Source organism: Heterocephalus glaber, unplaced genomic scaffold, assembly GCF_053883595.1.
Source record: "Heterocephalus glaber isolate CG9 unplaced genomic scaffold, H.glaber_assembly_v1.0 deba00000546, whole genome shotgun sequence".
NCBI lineage: Eukaryota > Metazoa > Chordata > Mammalia > Rodentia > Bathyergidae > Heterocephalus > Heterocephalus glaber.
Window position 1 is genome coordinate 5,377,251 of NW_028258147.1, and position 22,085 is coordinate 5,399,335.

Below are 22,085 nucleotides of genomic sequence, written 5' to 3' on the forward strand. Positions count from 1 at the left end.
CATAGCATCTCTTTGGAGTGGCACCAATTTCTGCATCTTTTTGCCTCTCTGTTCAGAGACTTGAGCCTTTCCATCTGGTTGATGCCGTAGACCCCACAGTTCCCTGGTCTTCAGCCTGAAATGGATCTCATGCTGTGCTAGTGAGTTGTCCTTGGATAAACTCGGAGTATTTTAGTACTATGATGGGACACATGGTTTTTTGCCCATCTACCCATGTTCTGCACTGATATGCACGAGTCCCTTCATCCCACTACACCCTCAAACTGATCTTAATCCTTTATGTGTTGCACTTTGTCTCATTCAAAATTCAGCTTCTATTTCTTCAATTATCATTCCTTCTTCAACTTTGTGTTTGAACTTAAATCATTTTATTTACCATTTTGAGTGAAGTAGATCCCTTTGCTGTTGGCTCTTGTTTATAAAATGTAATTTTCGGGCTGGCACAGTGATATATGCCTGTGGTTCCAACAACTTGGTCTGAGGATTGCTTGATCCAAGAGTTTGACACCAGCCTGAATACACACAAAATCCTGGCTAAACAAACAGAAAACTTATGCTGTACAATTGAAATGTATTTAATTTTAAAAACTTTATGACAGTAAAAAACATATCATCACTTGCCCTCGAAAACACTCCCTTTCACATCAAACACACTTACCCCTTCATTCTTGCAACTTGCTGAAGTAGTTGTGGTGTTGTGGCTGCTGTGATGCCTTGAATTGATTCAAAACATGTAACTTTTTCATGATCAGTTTGACTTAGAGGAAGAGTCCGAAGTTACATGATGCCATGTCTGGTGAATAAGGTGGATTAAGACACACTGTAATGTTATACAGTATTTGACAGAAATTGATGTAAAACAGTTTGAACTGCTTGAGGACATTGAAGCCACCATAACAGCGCAACTAGACACTCATGAAAGTGGACTTCCAGAACTGCTTCAGAAAGTGGCAAGAATAATGGGCTGTTTTTGAAGTGAGGGGGAGTGTTTCAAGGGGGGGTTAATGGTAAGGTATCTTTTATTGTCATAAGTTTTTAAACATTCACCATATCTTTTGTTATATTTTTCATTAATTCCTATGATGTGCTTTGGTCTTTATATACAGTTTATCATAAAAATTAGCTTTTCTGATGGTCTGATCCCATGCCCTTACACTGTCCAGGGATCACACAGTTATAACAGTGGTATGGTTTTTTTATACCTGGCCATCTTGGTGGGTGTCATGGACTGTGGGGAGACACCTGCTGGCCCAGATGCATTGTTGCATTGCTTTTCTTATCCTGAAGTCTATCACATTATAATTTTTAGGACCTTTCACTTATATAAGTATGTGGATAAGCTTTATATTGGAATGCATTGAAGCCAGCCATTTAATCTCCTCAAACACTTCTGGCATTTCCAGTTCACATCTGATGAACTGAAATATATTCATGCTTTATAACCCAGTTCAAGAAGCAGAGGTCTAATGGAGAAAGGGCTCATGACACTGAGTCCTGTGCTTCATGTATGTTTAATGGAACTATGTAATCACAGTTTAGTAAAGCACTCACAGGTCTGGATTCATTTAAAAGTTTTTGAAATGATGATCCACTCTTCCAAGATAGTTAAGAAGTTAATGTTTAAATAGTGTAGGTTTAAAGTTCGGTCTGTTCTATGAGAGGTATGTGTGGTCCTGAGTTTGACTCTTGTGCTGTAAAAACAAATGGAAAACCTATTGCTTCTTTATTCCAAGCCTAGTCAGACTGTCATAGTGATTTCTGAGCAATGCTGGTGTTAACAAAATTCTCACTGATTTCAGAGGTAAGCTTATTTATGAAGGAATTATAATTATGTCATCTAAGATTACTTCATTGTACAACAAATTTTAAAGATGATAATGAGCAAAATTGTTCTTTAAATCTGTGAGAACCATTTCTAAAGTTGATAAGCAACAAACAAGACAATAAACTCTAGTTTTCCATTTTAGAAAGATCTCGTTTGACAAAGGGAGACCCTGACTCAAAACAAACAAAACCCCAAAAGATCTCAGTTTGAGTACCCATAAGAGTTTCTAAATATTTTGTCATTGAAGTTAAGCCAGAGTTGCTCATGTGGTGTTTGTGTATGCTCTGATTACACTTAGAATTAATTCAGAGGTTCATTGAAATTTAGCCAAATATTGGGGCTACAGATGAATACAGTCCTCTGTGTTAGTTATTTTAAATGTATCACAATTTGGATTACTTTATTTTGTATGTAGTATTGGAGGGCTTGAAAGTATTGTAAGAAGAGAATAAAGCCAACGTGGGTCAGGCATGGTGGTACATGCCTGTAATCCCAGCACTTGGGAGGCGGAGGCAGGAGGATTTCTGCAAGTTTGAGGCCAGCCTGGGCCACATAGTGAGTTCAAGACCAGCCTGATCTACATGGCAAGATCCTGTCTCAAAAAACAAAACAAACAAACAAAAAGCCAACTGATTAGCTAGTAGATGTCAAGGTTTATTGATCAAAATTCTTTGAAAAACATTTCCTAGGGATTTATTTTGATTCTCCTCTGATTTTTACTTTTTAAGATGATTCTCAAGGATTTATGAAAATTTTTTTCTATTGATAGAACACACACAACAATAAGAATATTTTCTTAGCTTTGAGGTAAGGGACACCATCTCCTTCTTGGACATCTCTTCCTTAGATATATTGTTCATTCTTTTACTCACCATTTACCTTGAAGATACTAAATCAGTCCAGTATTTTTCACCCTGTGTGTTTATTTCACTTGGCTGGAAAAACAGCTAATGCACTGCTTTCCTTGGAAGAGGGTCTGGAAAGATGCAGTTTGAGCCAGTGGTACTTTTCTGGCAGTCATTGCCTTTGGGGGAGTTGAAGACCAGTTATAGGAAAATGCCAGTGTTGCTAGGCTAGTAGGTGATACAGAGCCCTCTATAGCTTGAGGAAAAGCAAAAAGGGAAGAATCATAGTGCTGATGATAAATCCTCAGACCAACAGACCAACATGTGTTTTTAAAAATAATGTTTCATGCTTTTTCTAATTTTTCTGATCATTTTCCTTTCTTATTTTCTGATTGGGAAACTAAAGTGAAATAGAAGCTATTATTCTTTTTATCAAGGCACCTAGATTGATCATGACATATGCGAGAAGTCACCAGCAGGTAGCCAGGTACTTTTGAAAATGTGAGTAAAAGAAAAAAAAAAGAGATGAAACAGTGTATTAGCTTTCTTATTGCTGGAACAAATACTTGACACTCACAACTTACAGGAGGGAGGAGAGCTTTGTTTGGGTTCACAGTTTCAGTGGATTTAGTCCATGGTTGACAGGCTCCGAGGCAGAAGAGGCATGGTGATAGCACATGGTGGAGGAAAGCTGTTCACTGCATGGCAGCTAGGAAGCAGAGAGAGAGAGGGAAGCCTGGATGTGAATACAGCCCTCCAGGTCACAGTCCCAGTGACTGGCCCCTTCAGCCAATCAGGCCCCACTTCTTGACAATGAGATTTGTAGGAGGCATTTTAGATCTAGAACATAATGAATATAAGTGGGTTATGACTAGTTTTCAACCTCAATGCTGAAGTCTAATTTCAGTTGTTGCTATGAAATAATGTAAATTGTTTTTAATACATAGTAGCTACTATTGTTGTATAAAGATAAGATACTACTTAAAGCACTCAGTAAATTCAGCTGCGTTTCTTTAAGGGTTTTGCCATTTTATATTTTTGATAATAATGTATATAACAAAGAAAATAACCATGCTAATGATATTTGGTGAGTGTTTGCTGTGTTCTAAGCATTGATTGAATGCCTAAGGGAAGGTACTAGTGTTATCCCAGTTTTAAAGAGTGTGTGTAATACTGAAAAGACTAAAGTTAGTGTATGAATGAATATAATTACTTGTTCTTGTTGGGTATCAAACAATGACCATGGTTCATCAGAATCTTATGCTAATTTGGCCCAAATAATATTACAGCAATATTTTAAAAGCTTTTGGTTTTACATGGCTGATTATCTGTGATAACTACACAACTCAGATTTTCCTAAATTTCAAGGATTATTTTAATAACTTTGGGGTTAAAAAGTTGTGATTTTTTTTCTTTTTCTTTTCTTTTTCCTGATACCGAGGATTGAACCCAAGGTCTTTGCTCTGAGCTAAATCTTCCTCTCCCCTTGCCCCGTTATTTTGGTACCCAGGATCAAATTCAGGACCTTGTTCTTTCGAGGCAGGCGGTGGCACCACTGAACTAAATCCCCGGCCCCTCTCCCCTTTTTATATTTTGTTTCAGGACAGTGTCTTCCTAAGTCACTCAGGATGGGCTCAAACTTGAAATCCTCCTGCCTCGGCCTCACAAATTGCTAGGATTACAGGCATGCATCACCATGTCTGACTTGACTTTAAAAGTTTTTAAGTGAATATTTGCAATTTATAATCCACTGTTTAGTTTTCAAAGATAGAATAGTGCAAGTAAAACTACCATTTCCATTTGAAATATATATGTAATCAACATAAGTCTCCATCAGTATTTGAGGTATACTTCCATCAATGCTTAAGGGAAAATATATGCAGAAATGGAAGTGCTGGATTATATAGTAGTCCTATTTTTAATTTTTTTGAGAAAACTCCATACTGCATTCCATAGCAGCTGCATTTTACATTCCTGCTAATAGTGTACAAAGATTCCAATTTTTCTTCCTCCTTGCTTGCACTATTTTTTTCATAAAAATTAGAAATTTGTGAAGTGATACCAAGGTTTTGATTTGTATTTCCCTGAATGTAAGAAATGTTGAACACTTTTTCATATACATGATGGTCATTTGTATATCTCTTTGGAGAAATGTCTATTTAAGTCCTTTGCTTTTTGTTGTTGTTGTTGTTGTTGTTGTCATTGTGCAAGGGATTGAACCCAGGGCTTTGCACATGCTAGATAAGCATTCTGCTACTGAGCTACATTGACAACCCTTTTTATTTTATGGTTTCAAGCTTTGTTTTGAAACAGGATCTCACTAAGGCTAACCTCAAACTTGTGATCCTCCTGCTTCAGTCTCCCAAGTAGCTGGGGTTATAAGTGGCTTTACAAGTGTTATAAGTTATAAGTGCTGGGGTTATAAGTGTGGCTTTACAAGGTGTGATCAGAAGTACAGTGAATGCTGATGCTAAGTCCCATCCAACAGAAAGGCTGACTCATAAAATCATCATGGTATGTTCTTATCCACCCTATTCACCAGATCTCACACTGTGCAACTTCTGGCTCTTCTCCAGCAAAGAGCTTCTGGCTCATCCCCATGAGACACAAACATTTTGAATCGATTTAGGACATGGAGGCACCCATAATAATGCAACCAAAGACACCAAAGAGGACTTACAGAATTGTTTCAGAAAGTGGCGAGAACAATGGGAGGTGTTTGAAGTAAGGAGGAGTGAAGTTTCAGTTACCCTAGATGAGTAAGTTCCAGAGATCTGCTTTACTATAATGTCCAGGACAGAGCAGATGCTTTCCTTTTCACAAGCCCTGCATTTCCCCTCCCCCACTGTGCCTCCCCCATTCCTGTTTTAAGTGAAATTAGTATAAAATTTACATCAAGTATATTTGAGAGAGAAAACAAATCACAGAATAATTTATATTTATCCATTTAAATTTGGATTCGGAAGGAAGATGAAAGAGGATGTTTAACCTGACGCTTGTCAACCTATAGACGAGGAAACTGAGTCTCCTAAGGGAGATGGGACATGGACAAGACCACAGAGATATGAAAGGGCAAAACTAATACTGACAGGGAGATAGCACTTACTCAGGTAGAAGTTCAGTCATTTTCCAAAGTGAATGTTAAACCTCAGTCTTTTTAAAGTGATTTTAAAAAAACATACTAAAATACTTGTCTTAGCAAAATACACTGAAAAGCAAAACGTGCTCACAGTTTTTTCCCACTGTGTTAGTTTGAGGGCATTTTGACATATGTACAGATAGGAGAGAAAGACAGAACCCCACACATTCCCTTGGTGACAAGGAAAATTTTGTGAGATAGTTTTTAACCTGGAATAGCTTTTTTCTTTAACAATAGTTGCTTCCTGAGAAGTTCCCTGTCTTTCTCAGCTTTGTGTATCCTTATTCAACTCAGAAAACAACTTGCTTAACTTCTATGTTCTAGGGAAGCTGCTGCCAGATTCCTTCAACAGACAAAAAACTACTGTTCAGGAGCATATTCCCCATGTTGTTTTTTACTGATACAGATACAGTTTTAATGGCAACTGTTAATATATTATAGCAATGAATTGTGTTTACTGAGGCTACAGTTTTACATTTGATTCCCACCCTACATAAACCATTCAGCTCCCCTTTTTGGTTTTAATCCAATTCCCATATCCAAGTACAACTGTCTTCTGACTGCTGTCTTCCAAATGAATGCTCTTGGTCCCAAGCATAGCTAATGAAACAGGGTAAATAGGGCAGAGAAAATGAGCATCATCATTTAAAAAGTCCCAGTTTGTTACTACACTTGTAAAAAGTGTGTCATATTTTTAAGTGCCAGCATTACTGTTCTTTTATCCAAAAACTGTGTGTTTCTTAGAAGTGGATTGACTAGACTGGTGCATAATTGATTCATCCCTTTATTTTTTGAAACCACAGAGAATGTACCCCAGCCCATATCAAAAGTATTGGTTTTAGACACAAGGAATTACTTGGTAGAAATAAATAGGTTAATCTATTTACTAAAAAAAACCCTAAATATGGGTTATAGGTGAATAGTAAAATCCTTTCTCCTGCTTCTTATATGACATTGATACTGGCATATAGATAGTATTATTCGATGAGAAATTTTATTTTGGTAGAATTCTTAACTGTATTTGTTAAGAGAAATATTACACTTTCATTGTTTTAATTTTAATAAGTTACAGAATGGATATGTGTTATATATATAAACAGTACAGTAAAACATTATTATAGTCTACCTAAGCCTCAGACTTTTGTCTTAACTGAGTACAGTATTTCATTTTGAAAGAATGCTAAACTCCTCTAAAATTTAATTTTTCATGTCACAATATACAAGCCATAATTATACATTGGTTTAATAATTTTGTTAAAAATCTGAAAGATGTTATGTTTGTTTGGCCAAAAGTTGCTTTCATGAGGAAAAAATTCAAATCATGTGGCCAAGGTATAATGGTCAAAGACCTCAGTATTGTATTCTTTCTGCCTCAAGATTCATTTACACTGGCCATTTTAACTTTAATTATATCAGAGGCAGAGTGCTTGTCGTGTTTACTCAAACATTTAAACACCATGTAAAAAGCAAGGTTCTTACTCATGGCACTTGATCCCTAGACAAGGAATCATGCTCATAACTCCAGCATTGATGTATACTTATTATTACCCATATAGGCCCTATTCCAAGGCCAGTCATATAACCTGAAGACAAGAATGGGTAGATTGCATAGGAGAACTGTCTTTGGGCACCATCTTATCATTTCTTTTTGAGGTGTCATAGTATCCCTGTCATAGGATATGTACATATCCTATCCAGGTTCCTTTGGACCTATATGAAACAAATGAGGATTGTGGGACAAAGGGGGTTCAAAGAAAACAGTGCCTCCCATGGCCAATCTAACAGAAAACACCGTAGCTTCAGTGTCACTGGTTCATGGAGATAAGACCCAGAAAAGATTTTAAAAGTGACTGGCTCACACTAAAGTTCAAGTACCAACACAGAGTGAGTTCCTTTTAACTCCTAAATGCATAAGGGATTTTATTAGAGCAAGGAAAGGGCCCGCTCATTGCATTCTTGTATGTTTTCTAGAGAGGGAAGAGAGATGGAATTTGAACTGATTTGCTGGGAAGCATGTTCAATACACATCAGGGGGCCACAGTGGAAGAGACCAACTGCCTGTTACATAAACTGGATTGCACATTAGAAGCCAGGGAAAGGAGGCTAGATGGCATGGCTCAGGCAGTTGTGCTTCCCTCGGGTTCATGTCCTCCTTTCTCCAGTCTTACTGTCAGTTATGCACCATCATGGCATTAGAAATCAAGGATATTGTGTGACTTAATTTCTTACATTCTTTATCTGTAAAACAGGGATACTGTTAGTATCTACTTTTGTGGAATTATTGCAGGGATCAAATGAATTAATGATGTGTAAAGTGCTTATAACACTTTTAGACACACAGTAAGCACTCAATGTGTGTTTGATATTATTATGACCCTATTTAATGGAATTGGGCTTTCTTTGCTTTTTGTTTTTCAAACTTTACTTGTCTCTGTAACACCTCAGGGAGAGTAGACAGTAAAGTGAGTGACTGAGTAATGACTTGCATGATATCTTTAGAATTGTTGTTTAGGAATGTAAATGAATCTTGGTTTGTGAATTTGTTTCCAAGAATGCAATATGGCATACCCCCAAGTAAAATTAAACCCCCACATGATCCACTCCATTTCAAACAGAATCCTTAATTCTTCTTTTCTAATAGACCATTTCCTTCCTGTGACCGACAGAGGATTATGTTTTACATCATGAAAAAGTATACACAACATATAGTTACGCTATATGTGATGAACTTTTATTTTCTAGTTTTTCCTTTATTTTTGCACTGAATTATTTTACATCTCACTGTACGATCACCCTACAGTCTGAAAACAAACAAAATACATTTGACCACTTTGACTGTTGTCAAGAGTCTACAGCTCAAAATCCCTTGCTTTTCATTCTTTCCTAACTTCCTGTGATAGCAGAACTGGAATTCACCTGCCTTATACACACACACACACACACACATTTAAATGCCACAGTATTTTGTAAGGTCAAAGTTTGTATTTTCATTTAAAAGCCTTCTAAATATTACTCTATTTCATATTTACTTTTGACATATGTGTCATATTGAAAATGCATAAAACTGGGCTGGGGATTTAGCTCAGTGGTTCCACCACCTGCCTCGCAAGCACAAGGCCCCGAGTTTGATCCCCGGTACCAAAAAAAAAAAGCATAAAACTTAGTAGGATGGGGTCTGATAATCATTTTCATAAGCAGTTTAGGTTTGCTATGTTAAAAATAATGAAATTTTCAGATTGTGATACCTGTCCCTCCAATAAATAAGAATTAAAAGGTCTCATGCATGAGGCTGCTTTTATTGCTAGAGCTCTAGAGACCTTGTTGTTTTCTACTCTACTGTCTTTAGGCTTGGATTGGTCATTCTTGGCCAGCACTATGCATTTGGATACATTGCTTTTAATTTTCTGAGACCATGAAGCTGACCACACACCACAACACCAGGCCAAACTCTTAACTCTGGGTTTCTTATCACTTGAGTCAGACCAAACAGCTACTGCTTTGAAAGACTGACAACCAAATTCTTACCAAGTTAACCACACAGAGCCTTCCCAGATTGTAGACACTTGCTTTGCACACATCCTGGTCACACATGTGGGTAATCACACACTGCCTGTGTTTGGTCAGCCCTGCATAGCCTGTGCCCCACGTAGCAGGCAGGCTGTCTGGGTTCAGGGCTTATGTCCAGTCCAGCACCTTTTCCATCCAACTTGGGAGAACTTCATACATTCTCTTTTTCTTGTCTTTTTTTCAGGTCAGAGTTTTGTTAATTCCATATGATCTTCTTACCACATTTCTTCTATATTTTAAGTAAATTTCTTTCTAAGCTTTTTTCTTTCTGCCCTCTTTGTTCAACTTTGGAGCACCCTCACTGCATCTGCCATATTTGATAAGCTCAAGAGCAGTGATATAATCATACCAAGGGAAAGGAACACAGTATATTTGGAGGTAAAATAGAACCATAATAAACAGTATTATCAGCTTTCAAAGCTCTTAGTCTCAATCTGGTCCATCATTCTCTGATTAAACCTAGTATTTCCATAGAGAAAAATAAAGATCATTCTTAGTCTATTATCCTATTCCTTATATAATTACTAGTATTGCAACAGAGTTGCAGTATGCATTTCATTTCAACACTCCCCCACCCCCCCCCAGTGAAATCAGTTTTGTGGAATGGCCTGATTACTGTGATTGGCAGCACTGTTTTTAACAGAAAAGGAGTCCAGTCCTAAACTACCAATGAATGTGTGGACACATGTTGAGAACATAAATAATTGAGGACTACTTTATTTTTCTTAACTATTATTATATTTATATTTCTTAACCATCTTTCTAGAAGGAGGTTGACTACAGTAATTCCTCCTTATCTGCAATTTAACTCTCCTTGTTTCAGTAACTCTCAATCAACCAAACTCTGAAAATACTTCATGGAAAGTTCCAGAAATTATCAGAGACCACTTTCATACAATATTTTATAGTATATGTTATAATTGTTTTATTGTTGTTTGTTTTATTAGTTATTAATCTCTTATTTACCTAATTTGTAAATTAAACTTTATCATAGTTATGTATATATAGGAAAACATAGATTGTATAATAAGGTTCTTACTATCTTGGTTTCAGACATCCCCTGAGGGTGTTAGGATGTATCTCCTATGATAAAGTGGTCCTTTGTATTTTAAAATAATGTGCTGCTAGCATGCTTCCATAATTATTTTTAATTTTAATAACAAATTACAATAAAATAAGGAAAATTTAGAATATCCTAAAAATAATACAGTTAAACATGGATTTTAAGATAGCAGATTATTTTAATTCTTTGAATGTTTGTGAGTGTTTCTGACACTCCTGTGGATATAAATTTCCCTACTGTTAAGCATTCTGTTATTCTGAGGGACAGTTGACCACAGAACCTCAGCCCTTCCTAGATGCAGGTTGGTGGCCCCAGGATAGCACTTTTCCTATGGTCATTTTCTCTCACATACACTTGAAATATGATGGTGATGGCTTTGCCAGATTTAAGGCACAGCACCTTTAAAATAGGAACCAATACTCCAGAAATGAAAAGACTATTACATTTTTCTGTTAACAGAAGTTTAAAGAAGTACTGACTTCATAAAGGGATTTCGATCTTTGTTTGCTGTTGTGATTTGGCATTGTAATTTTTTAAATGGTTACCTAGCAATAATTTAAATTCATTCCTCATTTTGAATCTAGGTTATGTATTTATTTTGAGCCCCATAATGACATTTCTGCCAATGACAGACTATATACATGACAGCAGTCCCATAGATTATATCTATTTATCTAGGGATGTCATAGCCATCTTCCCTTGTGTAAGTATACTCTGTGATGTTAACACAGTGATGGAATCACCTAAAGACACATTTCCCAGAATGTTATCACTGTTAACTAATGCATGACTGTATTTTGAAGTGCATTATACCATAAGTAGCAAACTAATGGCCACTAGTACAAGTGAAGTATGGGAAGAAGTCTTATACATTAAGATGATATTCTTACTAATTTCAAAAGCATGTCTTGACAAAAAGTGTTTCTGAAATGACTTTAAGGGCCAGGGATTTAGCTCAGTGGTTCTGCCGCCTGCCTTGCAAGTGCAAGGACCCGAGTTCGATCCCCGATACCTCCCCCCCGAAAAAATGACTTTAAATTTGCTAAGGGTTTCATTGCTACAGAGATACAGATACAGATAGAGATTATAATTTTTATGTTAGGGTCCACACAAACCAAACATGTAATAGAATTCTGACTCACTGTATAAGTAGCATTTCAAGTTTAACTTAACATGGCTTTTTATAAAGAGTTTATGTGGGGCTGGGGATTTAGCTCAGCAGCACCACACCTGCCTTGGAAGCAAGCACAAGGTCCTGAGTTTGATCCCCAGTACCAAAAAAATAAGTTTATGTGTGTCCCTATCTGAGATACAAAAGCATGTGTAACATACAGTGATGAAGTATAAAATTTTAAAAGTGTCAGGATCTGAGAAAATATAAAACAGAGCCCCTGGGGTTTTGGCACCGTTGCCTCAGTGGCCACCCTGGAGCTTTGAGTGAGTAAGCGGATCCAAGTACCCAATGTCTTTGTATACCCTGGCCCACAGCATCACCAGGGATGCTTTGTTTTCATCTAGAGTATGTAATGGGCTTCCACCTAAGACTTTGGGGGAATACAAGGGGTTTCAGCACTAACACAAAATTTTGAGAACCTCTACCCTGATATAGCCAAATTCAGAACACAAAATATGCTGTATTACCTCATGGTAAAAAGTTAAAAGTCAGCTTCCTTCTTTTTTGTGTTAGGACGTCACAGTACATATTTACCTGAAACAAAGAGAAGCATTTGAAAGAACTTGTTCAGTAGTATTTTCTGAGTGGTCCTCCTTTTATACAGAAAGTTTCTTTAGAAACATACACATTGGAGAAAAAAAACCCATTATTGTTAAAGGGAAAAACCATTTTTATACTTGATATTCAAAAATGTTTTCTGCCTATATTTTATTTTTTATTTTTTTATTTTTTATTTTTGGTACCAGGGATCGAACTTGGGTCCTTGCACTTGCGCAGCAGGTGACAAAACCACTGAGCTAAATCCCTGGCCCCTTCTGCCTATATTTTAATATGAAGATTTCCCCAAGCACTTTGAACTGAAATAAGCTGGTTAAAAAGGAGAAATAGTGATGAAAAACCACTCTGAAATTTCTGAAAGATCACAAAACCTTTGGCAAAGTAAATAAGCAAAAATAGGAACTATGGGAAGGTGATGTCATTTTAAATTCATTTCTGAGAGTATTTCTTAATCTCATGATTGAAAACTCTTTAAGGCTCATAGGACACTAAGGCTAGAAGTAGGTTCTGGGTGGAGCCAACAGACTCCTCCTTAGAGAACACATGGTGGCCGTAGGTCCTGCTGTGAGGTCAGAAGCCTGAGTGTGTGTGTTCGTGTACTTCTGGACAAGTTAGCTTTTTGTGTCATGTCACTGGCAAAGACAATGCTGTAGTTGCTTGATGCAGTGCCTGGGGTATAAAAGCAGTCATAAGCACTGGTGTCCTTCCTCCTTCGTTTTATCTTTCTTTTGTTTTCATCCACAAACATACTTTTTGTTTTCTGGCCATAACACTTTTTCCTGTAATGTTCCTATTTATTCAGATATTGCATTTTCAAGTTCTTTTAGCTTGATCTTTGCTCTCTTCCTGGAGTGATAGATTGGGGGGGGGGGGGAGATCAGGTGAACTCAGCATGGCTCACCTTTTCTCTGAAGTTTCAGCCACAAGTTGTCCTGAGAGGACAATTAGTGCCCTTGATGCTCCTGATTTCAACAGGAATCAGAGACAAAATAATTGAATAATAAAGGAAGATGGGAGCAGCTACCATCAGCTGTTCAGTTCCATCAACAGGAAAAGTAGTCTTCAAACTTTGAAGTGTATAAGAACAACCTGGAATACTAGTTTAAAAAGCATGCTCTACGCCCCAGAGATTGTGAGTCCAGTCTTAGTTAATTGTGATGCAGATGATCCAAGGACTCCTGGTTGAAAACCTTCACCTGTAGAAAGATCAGTTATACTGTTGCTCTGTTCGTCTTTTTCATTCCATGATTGATCACCAGTGTAGCACCAAGTTTGAATTTCTTTTTTAAAGTTTTGCCACTCCTTGGTGGATGAAGCTTCCCACTTAAATGGAGCCCTGAAACCATGGCTCAGAATTGTTGGCTTAAAAATACATGCATAATGCCTACACCTACATCCTACTCCCAGGCAGTCATTGTAATACCAGTAAGCTTTGGCAGTGTGGCCAGATTTGTTTGTAAATTATCGGTGTAGACAGTAATTCTTTTTTCATTGGCATCGCCTGGTGGAAGAGTCAGATCTCACTGTGGTTTCTTCTTGTCGTGGTTTCCGCGGGGTTAGGAAAATGCCACAGAAAAACGAACCTTCTCTAGTTTTGACTCTCTCAAGTGTAGTGAATCCGTCATATCTCTGAGGGGGCCTACAAGAGGCTTGCCCCAAAGGTGGCAAATCAGACTTGTACACGCATTGCCTTTGCCTATCCAATAGCTTGTTCAGGATACATATGTTACCTATGTGCGGTTTCACTCATCAAGGGGATTGCAGGCTCCAACAGCAACCTGTTTTGAGTCTTCTGTGACTCTTGGGCTTTGGCTCTGCATTGAGTCATCCATAAAACACAAGTGTGTGTGTCTGATCCTGAGAAGAATTCGAGGTTATCTAGGTAAGGAGAAACAGGAGAAGTCACTCCTTAGCTTTCCTTTGGGTAGATTTGAAATTTTAGAAAAACTGATCTTTCTTTTTTTTACAGCTCAGAACTGTTTGCTGTATGTTTTTCTGTCCAAACCGCTTGATAGAATTATCCACTGTCTCCCCTGTTTCATGTGCACTGTGCCCTCTTCAAAATGTAGTTTCAGTTTCAAATTTTAAAGTATAGGATTTCCCTTTTCTTTCTATGTGCAAAATTTTTAAAATTAAACAGCCACAGTTGCAAAGATACTAATTATGCATAGGTTCCTGCTTTAGAACTGAGGTCTTATATTTTTGGGACGTATGCTTAAAAAACTAGGTGGAGGGGAAATCTGTTCACCTTTGATTTATGCAACAATGATCGCAGCATACCTGTCTTTTTCCTGTATTAAAGGCCAAATTTTAAGATACATTGCTAATCCATTATGACAAAGAAGCTATGAGGTCTGTCAGTCTGTGTCTCTCACTCTGTGTCTCTGTCTCTCTGTCTCTGTCCCCCACCCCACCAGAGGAACCAGCTCATCCTTAGGCATGTGATTTAGTCTGTGTACATTCAACGCAGTGGCATTTTTCTTGAAGAAGTGACTAAGGCTTCTTGGATGAATTCTGTCTTTGAAAGAGGTGGTGAAATTGCATCAGAAAGACATTTACAGTAAATGACTCCCCCTTCTTCCTGTAATGACCACATGTGAAAGAATGCATTAATTCTTGTTTTGAGGAAATGAGAGTTGTAGAGTTCTATGTGAAACTCCCTTTTTGTCATTAATTAACCAGATTTGAATGTTAAAATTTTTCAACTTAGAGTCACTTTGTGCTACCTAAGTAAAAGTCACAAAGGTAGAGCTTTCCACTCCATATTCTGCATGGAATAATTAATCATTTTGAATTCAAAAAGGGAAAATAATGTTGAATGTAGCTATAGTTAATTCTGCACATGTAAACTAAATTAACTTATTCCTAGCTATTTTCCACATTAATGGTTTTCTTAGATACATTGCTGATATTTCCTTCAGAATTTGGTCTTCAGTGACATGAGATAAGAAGGCTGGAGGCAAACTCCTGTGGATCACCTAGATGGGGTTTCCAGAGAAATGGGACCTCCCTCTAGGGGACATAGTAGATATTGTGAGGGTGTTTTGGTTGTAGAGTGAAGAATATTTAATGAATTGGAGCCAGAGATTTTGAACATCCTAAGGTGGAAAAGAGAACAAATTGACCTGTATCCTGCACAACTTTTATCTGTATTATTATTTACAGGGTGAAAAATCAGTTTATTATTTTCTGAGCCTAGAAGAAACACTTTTACTAGACTTTTAATATACACAGAATACACTAATTTTTATTTTGTTATCTGTCTATATCTCACCTCTTTTTGTTTTCCCATACTTTTTTTTTTGGTACCAGGGATCGAACTCGGGTCCTTGTGCTTGCAAGGCAGGTAGGAGAACCACTGAGCTAACTCCCCAGCCATGTTTTCCCATACTTTTAACATGGAAAGTTCCTGACTCTAATTCTCTTAAGTACAAGTAAATTGCATTTATTTCACTGGATAGTTAAATGGACCTAAAACTGTTTATATATTGGAAAATTGCTTTTCTTATAGCTTTATAGTTTTATAGTAATACATTTAGTATATTGATGTTTTAGAAGCTGTATGTACACTAATGTTATCACTGAATTTTATTTTAAAATACAGTAGTAATTAGGGCATGATGGACTTTTTTTTGTTATAAGCAGAGGGCTGTGGAAGTAGTGGGGTTTTGAACCAGTGCTCCAATCTGGCTGTCTGCTTTAATAAAGCATGGTGTGCATGCCACCTAGGTGGGAGAGAGGTTATCTTTTCTATGAAGTTCTCCACTGAGGATTTCATATGTGCCTCATTAATATGTTTTAGTATTTTGAGGTCTTCCCATCAAGCTATTTTAGTTCTATGTACATTGTTAGTACTTTCCAGGATTCTTCATATTTCACTCTAAAAACATGGCCTTTGATTACTCCCTTTCTATAGAAAAACAAAGCAGGTATTAAAGGGAGTTTACACATATCACACTGTAAACTAGCAGGAGTTAAAAACTAGAGGAGTTAAACTAGAGGAGTTAAAAATAGACTTGGGTTTTCTTGAATAGTGGGGCATTGTGTCATTATGCCGTTTCAGACTTATGGCAAAAGTGCAAAATATAGCACATCTTAGGTAAAAAGTACTGTCTTGTGTGGTAAAATTAAATAATCAGGATACACCTGTGAGATTAGGGCACCCACACTTAGTGTTCACTAAAACTTGCTTTTGGAGGCTCATATTTTTCATTTCATAGACCCTTTTCTTGGATTATTTGTTTAGTTTGTCTTGTTTTTTTGTTTGTTTGTTTGTTTGTTTGTTTGTTTTTTGGTACCGGGGATTGAACTTGGGTCCTTGCGCTTGCGAGCCAGGTGCCGGAACCACTGAGCTAAATCCCTGGCCCTGTTTAGTTTGGATATAATTATTCTACAATACTTTGAGGGTTGCTCAAAGTATTTTTTTTTTTTTTTGGTACTGGGGATCGAACTGGGGACCTTGTGCTTGGTACTGGGGACCTTGTGCTTTCTAGGCAGGTGCCAGAACCACTGAGCTAAATCCCCGGCCTTGCTCAAAGTATTTTTTAAAATCAATGTTCCCTGGGCCAGGGATTCAACTCAGTGGTTTCGCCACCTGCTGCGCAAGTGCAAGGACCTGAGTTTGATCCCCAGTACCAAAACAAAACAAAAAATCAGCGTTCCCTTGAATTTTCTGTTTTTTCCAAGGTCTTCCTGTTATTTATTGTGGTTTCCTCTTTCATATTGCAGGCTTTCTAAATATGTATTTATCCTTGGTTGTTGATCCACAGTTGAAGTGAAGCTACATTCCGGCTGACTCAAGCTGTCTGAGTTGCTGCCTCTTGCCAGGAACAAGCTTCACCCTGGGTGGCTCGGGGCTTGCAGAGCCCCCACGCTTGGGAACTGCTAAGTGCCAGAGTGAAGAGGACTTGAGTTTAGGGTTCTTACACACTAGTCAGACATTTTTAGTCTCTTTAGAGAATCATTTCCCTTTTTACTTTCAGGGTTTTAATTTTATTTTTAGCTTTTATGGTATTTGGGGTCAGACCTCGGCCTCCTATGTGCTAGGTTAATGTTCTAGCACTGAGCTCTGTTTTCATCCCCTTTTATTTTTTTTTAATTTTGAGGCAAGGTCTTGCTAAGTTGCCCCAGGCTATCCAGGAACTTATAATTCTCCTGCCTCAGCCTCCCAAAGAGGTAGGAATACAGATACATGTCTCTGCATCCAGATATTTTTAATTTTTGTCTGAGGGCCTGTAAGGTTTGATCTTAAAAGCACAGGAAGTAGGGATGGAAGAAGTAATTATTGATATCCAGAGTGCTTTCTGCCCTTCTTGGAACTTCTGTCCCATACTGTACTTGCTTTCTGTGGACCTGGAGTCTTCCTGGGGTTCTACCAAACCAGGTCACCTGTCTCTTCTCAGCAGCAGCATTTCTCAGAAAGCTCTCCAGGCTATTGCTGCCCCTGCCCAGATTGTTGGGCAGTTCCCCTCCCATCATCCATCTGACACTCAAACATTTTGTGAAAAGCTCTGATTTTTAAAAAAAATTATGGTGGGCTTTGTGCCTTTCTATAAGTGTATGTGTCCTTCCTGTACCCTGCCTGACCACTATCTTGACATGAGAAGCCCTCTCATTGGTTGGTTTGTTGGAAGTATAAATGAACATTTAAATTAGAAATAGCTTTAGCCATGCATGTTAATTTCCCATTACTGTGACAAAATGCCTGAGATAATCAACTTATTAGATAAAAGGTTTATGTTGGTTCATAGGTTTTAAAGTTTTAGTCCATGGTCTGTATGCCCTGTTGTTTTGAGGCTTGTGGTAAAGCAGCACATTGTAGTTGAAGTGTGTGGTAGAGGAAGCTTCTCACTTCATGGTCATCAGGAAGTGAGAAGAGAGAGGAAGGGCCAGGGTCCCAGTGTCCCCCTTCAAGAGCAGTTCCCTAATAACCTAACTTCCTTTCACTAGGCTCTACCTTCTAAAGGTTCTACCACCTCCCTGTCTCATCAGGGACTGAGCCCCCAAGCCATCAACATGTGAGCCTTTGGGGGACATTCAGGATCCAAACTACAGCACCAGGCATTTAGCCAGGGAAGAGACAAGGTGAGGCACAATGACTGAAGTGAGTTGTGGGGCTTGGGAAAACTGTGTCTTCAAAGTACCTGCTTGGGAAGAAATGGTTAGCTGATATTATTACTTAGAGTGATGCTCTCCTGCTGCAGGGACCAAGTCATTAATCATGGAACCCAGAAGAGGCTCTTTCGGCTTTGTTGCTAGGAGGAAAATCACATCTTGTAAAATAGCCAGCTTAGTCCTTTTATATCTATAAAAGAGCAGGATGTGATGGCACACACTGTAATCCCAACATTCTTGGAGGCTGAGGCAGGAGAATCACAAGTTTGAGCCCAGCCTGGGCCACTTAGCATATTAGTTAGATCCTGTTTCAAAATAAAAATAATAAAAAGGACTGAGGATGTAGCTCAGTGTAAAGGTCCTAGGTTCAATCTCTACCTAGTACTGCCCCCCCCATCTATAAAAGTAATGGTAGCTGTTCCTGTTCTTACTACAAAATATAAATGTGGGTAAGTTTTGCATAAGACATTGCCATCAGTCCCCTTTAAAATACTCTCCATCACTGTGTGAACACAACTGAGTCTCTTTAGTTGCACTGTTGTAGCTATTTTGATGTCCTGAAATCAATTCAAAACATTTACCTTTCATAGTCATTTTGACTTTGGGCTACACATTGCACAGTGCCAGATCTGACAAATAAAAATGAGGACACACGAATGTTTTTACAAGCCTGGCTTTACATTGGATTGCACTTGGCAGAACCATTCACCAAATTTTTTATTACACCCCATAAAGACAATCACAAAAGAGGACTTCTAGAGCTGCATCAGAAAGTAGCAAAAGTGATGGGAGAAATGTGTTTGAAGTAAGGAGGATTAATGGCAATGTCTTCTACTGTAATGAAATTTTTTTTTTTGGTACCAGGGATTGAACTCGAGTCCTTGAGCTTTCGAGGCAGGTGGCAGAACCACTGAGCTAAGTCCCCGGCCCCCACTGAGCTAAATCCCAGGCCCATAAAATTTTTTATTTTAAACTTTCACCGTAGCTGGGCATGGTGGTGCACACCTGTAATCCCAGCACTCGGGAGGCCAAGGCAGGAGGATCAGCCTTGGCTGATGAGTTTGAAGCCTCCCTGGGCTACATAATGAATTCAAGGGCATCCTGAACAACATAGCGAGACCTTGTCTCCACAAAATAAAACAAACCACCAAATCCAAACAAACAAAAAACAACAGCTAACTGTGCCTTTTGATCATCCTTCTACTTCTCCCCTTGCTTCTAAGAAGTATCTGAGATTCTTCTTTGTCATTTCCTTTGTGAACAGAGTCCCAAAACTTTATTGATCATCCCTGTATCCTATTTGCCACACAGATACTATGAGATGGGGAAATAGATATTAATTAATCCTTACACTTCCCTGATATAAGTGGTATCCAGTTGTGTCTCAGAAGAAACTGAATTAATGCTTCTGATCTTATGGTTTCTTTCTTTTCCTTAATGAAGAAAATGACTGCTTCCCTGTGAAAAATCCATGGAGATGGCCCACAGAAGTATTCTATAGATAGAGCCAGTTGTACCACCATTTTTAAGCCTTTAGATTTTGCTCAGGCTTAGTCTCGTCTCTAGTATGGTACTAGATCTACCACCAGAATTTGCAAAGCTGTACTGGTCGATTTTAGCCATTCTTCAAGGGTGACTTAGAGGCAGTTGAAGATAGTCAGGGTCCTCTGGCATTATCCAACTTCTCCTACCCTTGTAAGTTATTTACTAGCTTAGACCCTCTGGTCAGTTCTAAATCAAAGAGCTGGCTTCCTGAGGCCATGCTGTTGGAAGCGAATATGGAGAGTGATGAAGTGTCCTCAACTCTGAGCATGTGAGCTTCTAGGCAAATAGGGCATGCTCTTGATTTTATTTCTAGTATTGGCCAGGACAGATATCATCAACTTGTTTCACATGCCTGTCTTTTCCAAACCTCCTTTCTCCATGCTATTCCTTGTATAACCTCTTGGAGATGAGGGCTATGTCTGAGTGCAGGTTGTCACCTGTCTCCTGAAAATTGGTGGGTATAAAAAGAAACCTCTTGACTTCAGGGCTTTTGAGCACACACCATACTGGTTCTGAGACCTAGCTTTTTGATTGCCTTTTACTGTTGAATGACAGGAAAACAAGTAAGTTCCTCCTTTTCCTCCCAGAGAGAACAGACACCCAGGATAGTTGTTCAACTGAAGTAATTCAGATTCAGTCCCCATTTGGTGTGGTCCAAGAATAAGAATCAAATCACATTCTTTGGGGGAGGGCCTGTGACAATTCAAACAGTTTGAGAGCCCAGTCAGCCCTCTTTTTTCACTGATGAATGGTTTACCTGCACAGAAGTACACAAATCTTAAGTAGACTGTCATGAGGAACATGTCTGTCACTTGGGTTTGCTCATGCTCCTATCCAATCATTCCTCACCCTCACTAACAAAAACTTGCTGATTTCTATCACTGTAGTCCTCTTTCTGAGCTTCTTATAAATGGAATCATAGAGTATATACTGGGCTGTGTCCAACTTCTTTCACCTAGAAGTTTTATGTTGCATCAGTAATTGATTCTTCCTTTATGGCTGGGCAGTAGTGTGAAGAGACCCATTATCCCATTCTCTTACTGACCAAGATTTGGATTGTTTCACTTTCTTGGCTGTTAAGAATATTAAGCTGCTATGCATGAGTTCATTCATTCTTTAAAATTCAGGCTTACCTTCTGGGCCATACAGTAGGGGTATTTTTGCCTTTATAAGATTTTTTAAAGTCATTTCCCAAAATAATACTACCACTTTCCATTCCAAAAAGCAATGCACGAGAGTTCTAGATGCTCCAGTTTCTTTTCAGCATTTATACATTGTAGTTTTTTCTAATTTAGACCATTCTACCAAATAGGAGTAGTAGTTCATTGGGATTTTTTAGTTGTATTTTCTTAAGGAATACCATGTACTTACTTACCCAGTTTCCTTTTTGAAGTATCTATTCAAACTCATTTTCCTGATTTTCTTATCTTTTGCCTATGTTTAAGTTGATGTTTTTCTTGTTATTATCATACTCACATGTTCTGAATAAAACTCTTTTGTTAGAAATGTATGATGCAGATATATCTTTTCAGCGTACAACATTGTTTTTTAAAAGTGCCTTTTGATGAGAGGCTTATTTTTCAAGTGTTTTGTTTAATCAAAAAATTTTTCTATACTATTCAGTATTTTTCATTTGCTAAATAATTGTTGCCTCCCAAAGGGTGTGAAGCTTATAGTTTCAGCTTTTATATTTTGACCAATGATCCACTTCTAGTTAATTTTTGTATGTGGGCTATGGTAGAGGTCAACATTCTTTTTTTTTTTTTTCCCCCACACATTTTCCCCAACACAGTTTGTTGAAAGGATTTTATTTTCCTCATTGAATTGCTTTGCCATCTTTGTTTGAAAATGGATTGTCCAAATATGTGTGGGCCTGTTTTGAAGAACTCTAAAAAATATTTGCATAGGCCACATGAGGGCAGGGACTTAAGTCTAGGAAATAACCATTCACATTAGTCAGCGTTACTAAGGCTCAAAGTGATTGGTATTGCCTTGGACATATGTATCATTGCACATTTGCATTAGAGGTCACCGACAGAAAATGTGGCTAACAAGGGCATTGTTTTGCTTGTTTTCTGAAGCTAATCTTACTGAAGCCTCTAGAAGTTCCAGCATTCCCATGTTAACTGTGATGTTTTCATCTGAACAGAAATAATACCATAAAAAATGCTGAGAAATGGAAAAATGGAAATAAAGTCTTTGTAACTAGGGAAGGGTGGAGGGGCTGAAGGGAGGGCTAGGAATGGGGAAAAAAT

General features: G+C 38.0%; 1 long non-coding RNA gene across 14 annotated transcripts in view; it reads left to right on the forward strand.

Annotated features, from left to right (window-relative positions):
- LOC110344248 (uncharacterized) overlaps window positions 1–22,085 on the forward strand; it is a 216,833-nt gene that overhangs the window by 106,363 nt on the left and 88,385 nt on the right. For 11 of the 14 annotated variants that reach the window (XR_015448615.1, XR_015448614.1, XR_015448612.1 and 8 more), the window contains one exon: window positions 1–22,085. This exon is cut by the window's right edge. This is a non-coding gene — a long non-coding RNA (uncharacterized LOC110344248). The other 3 variants (XR_002386691.2, XR_015448623.1, XR_015448620.1) reach the window with 2 other exon arrangements.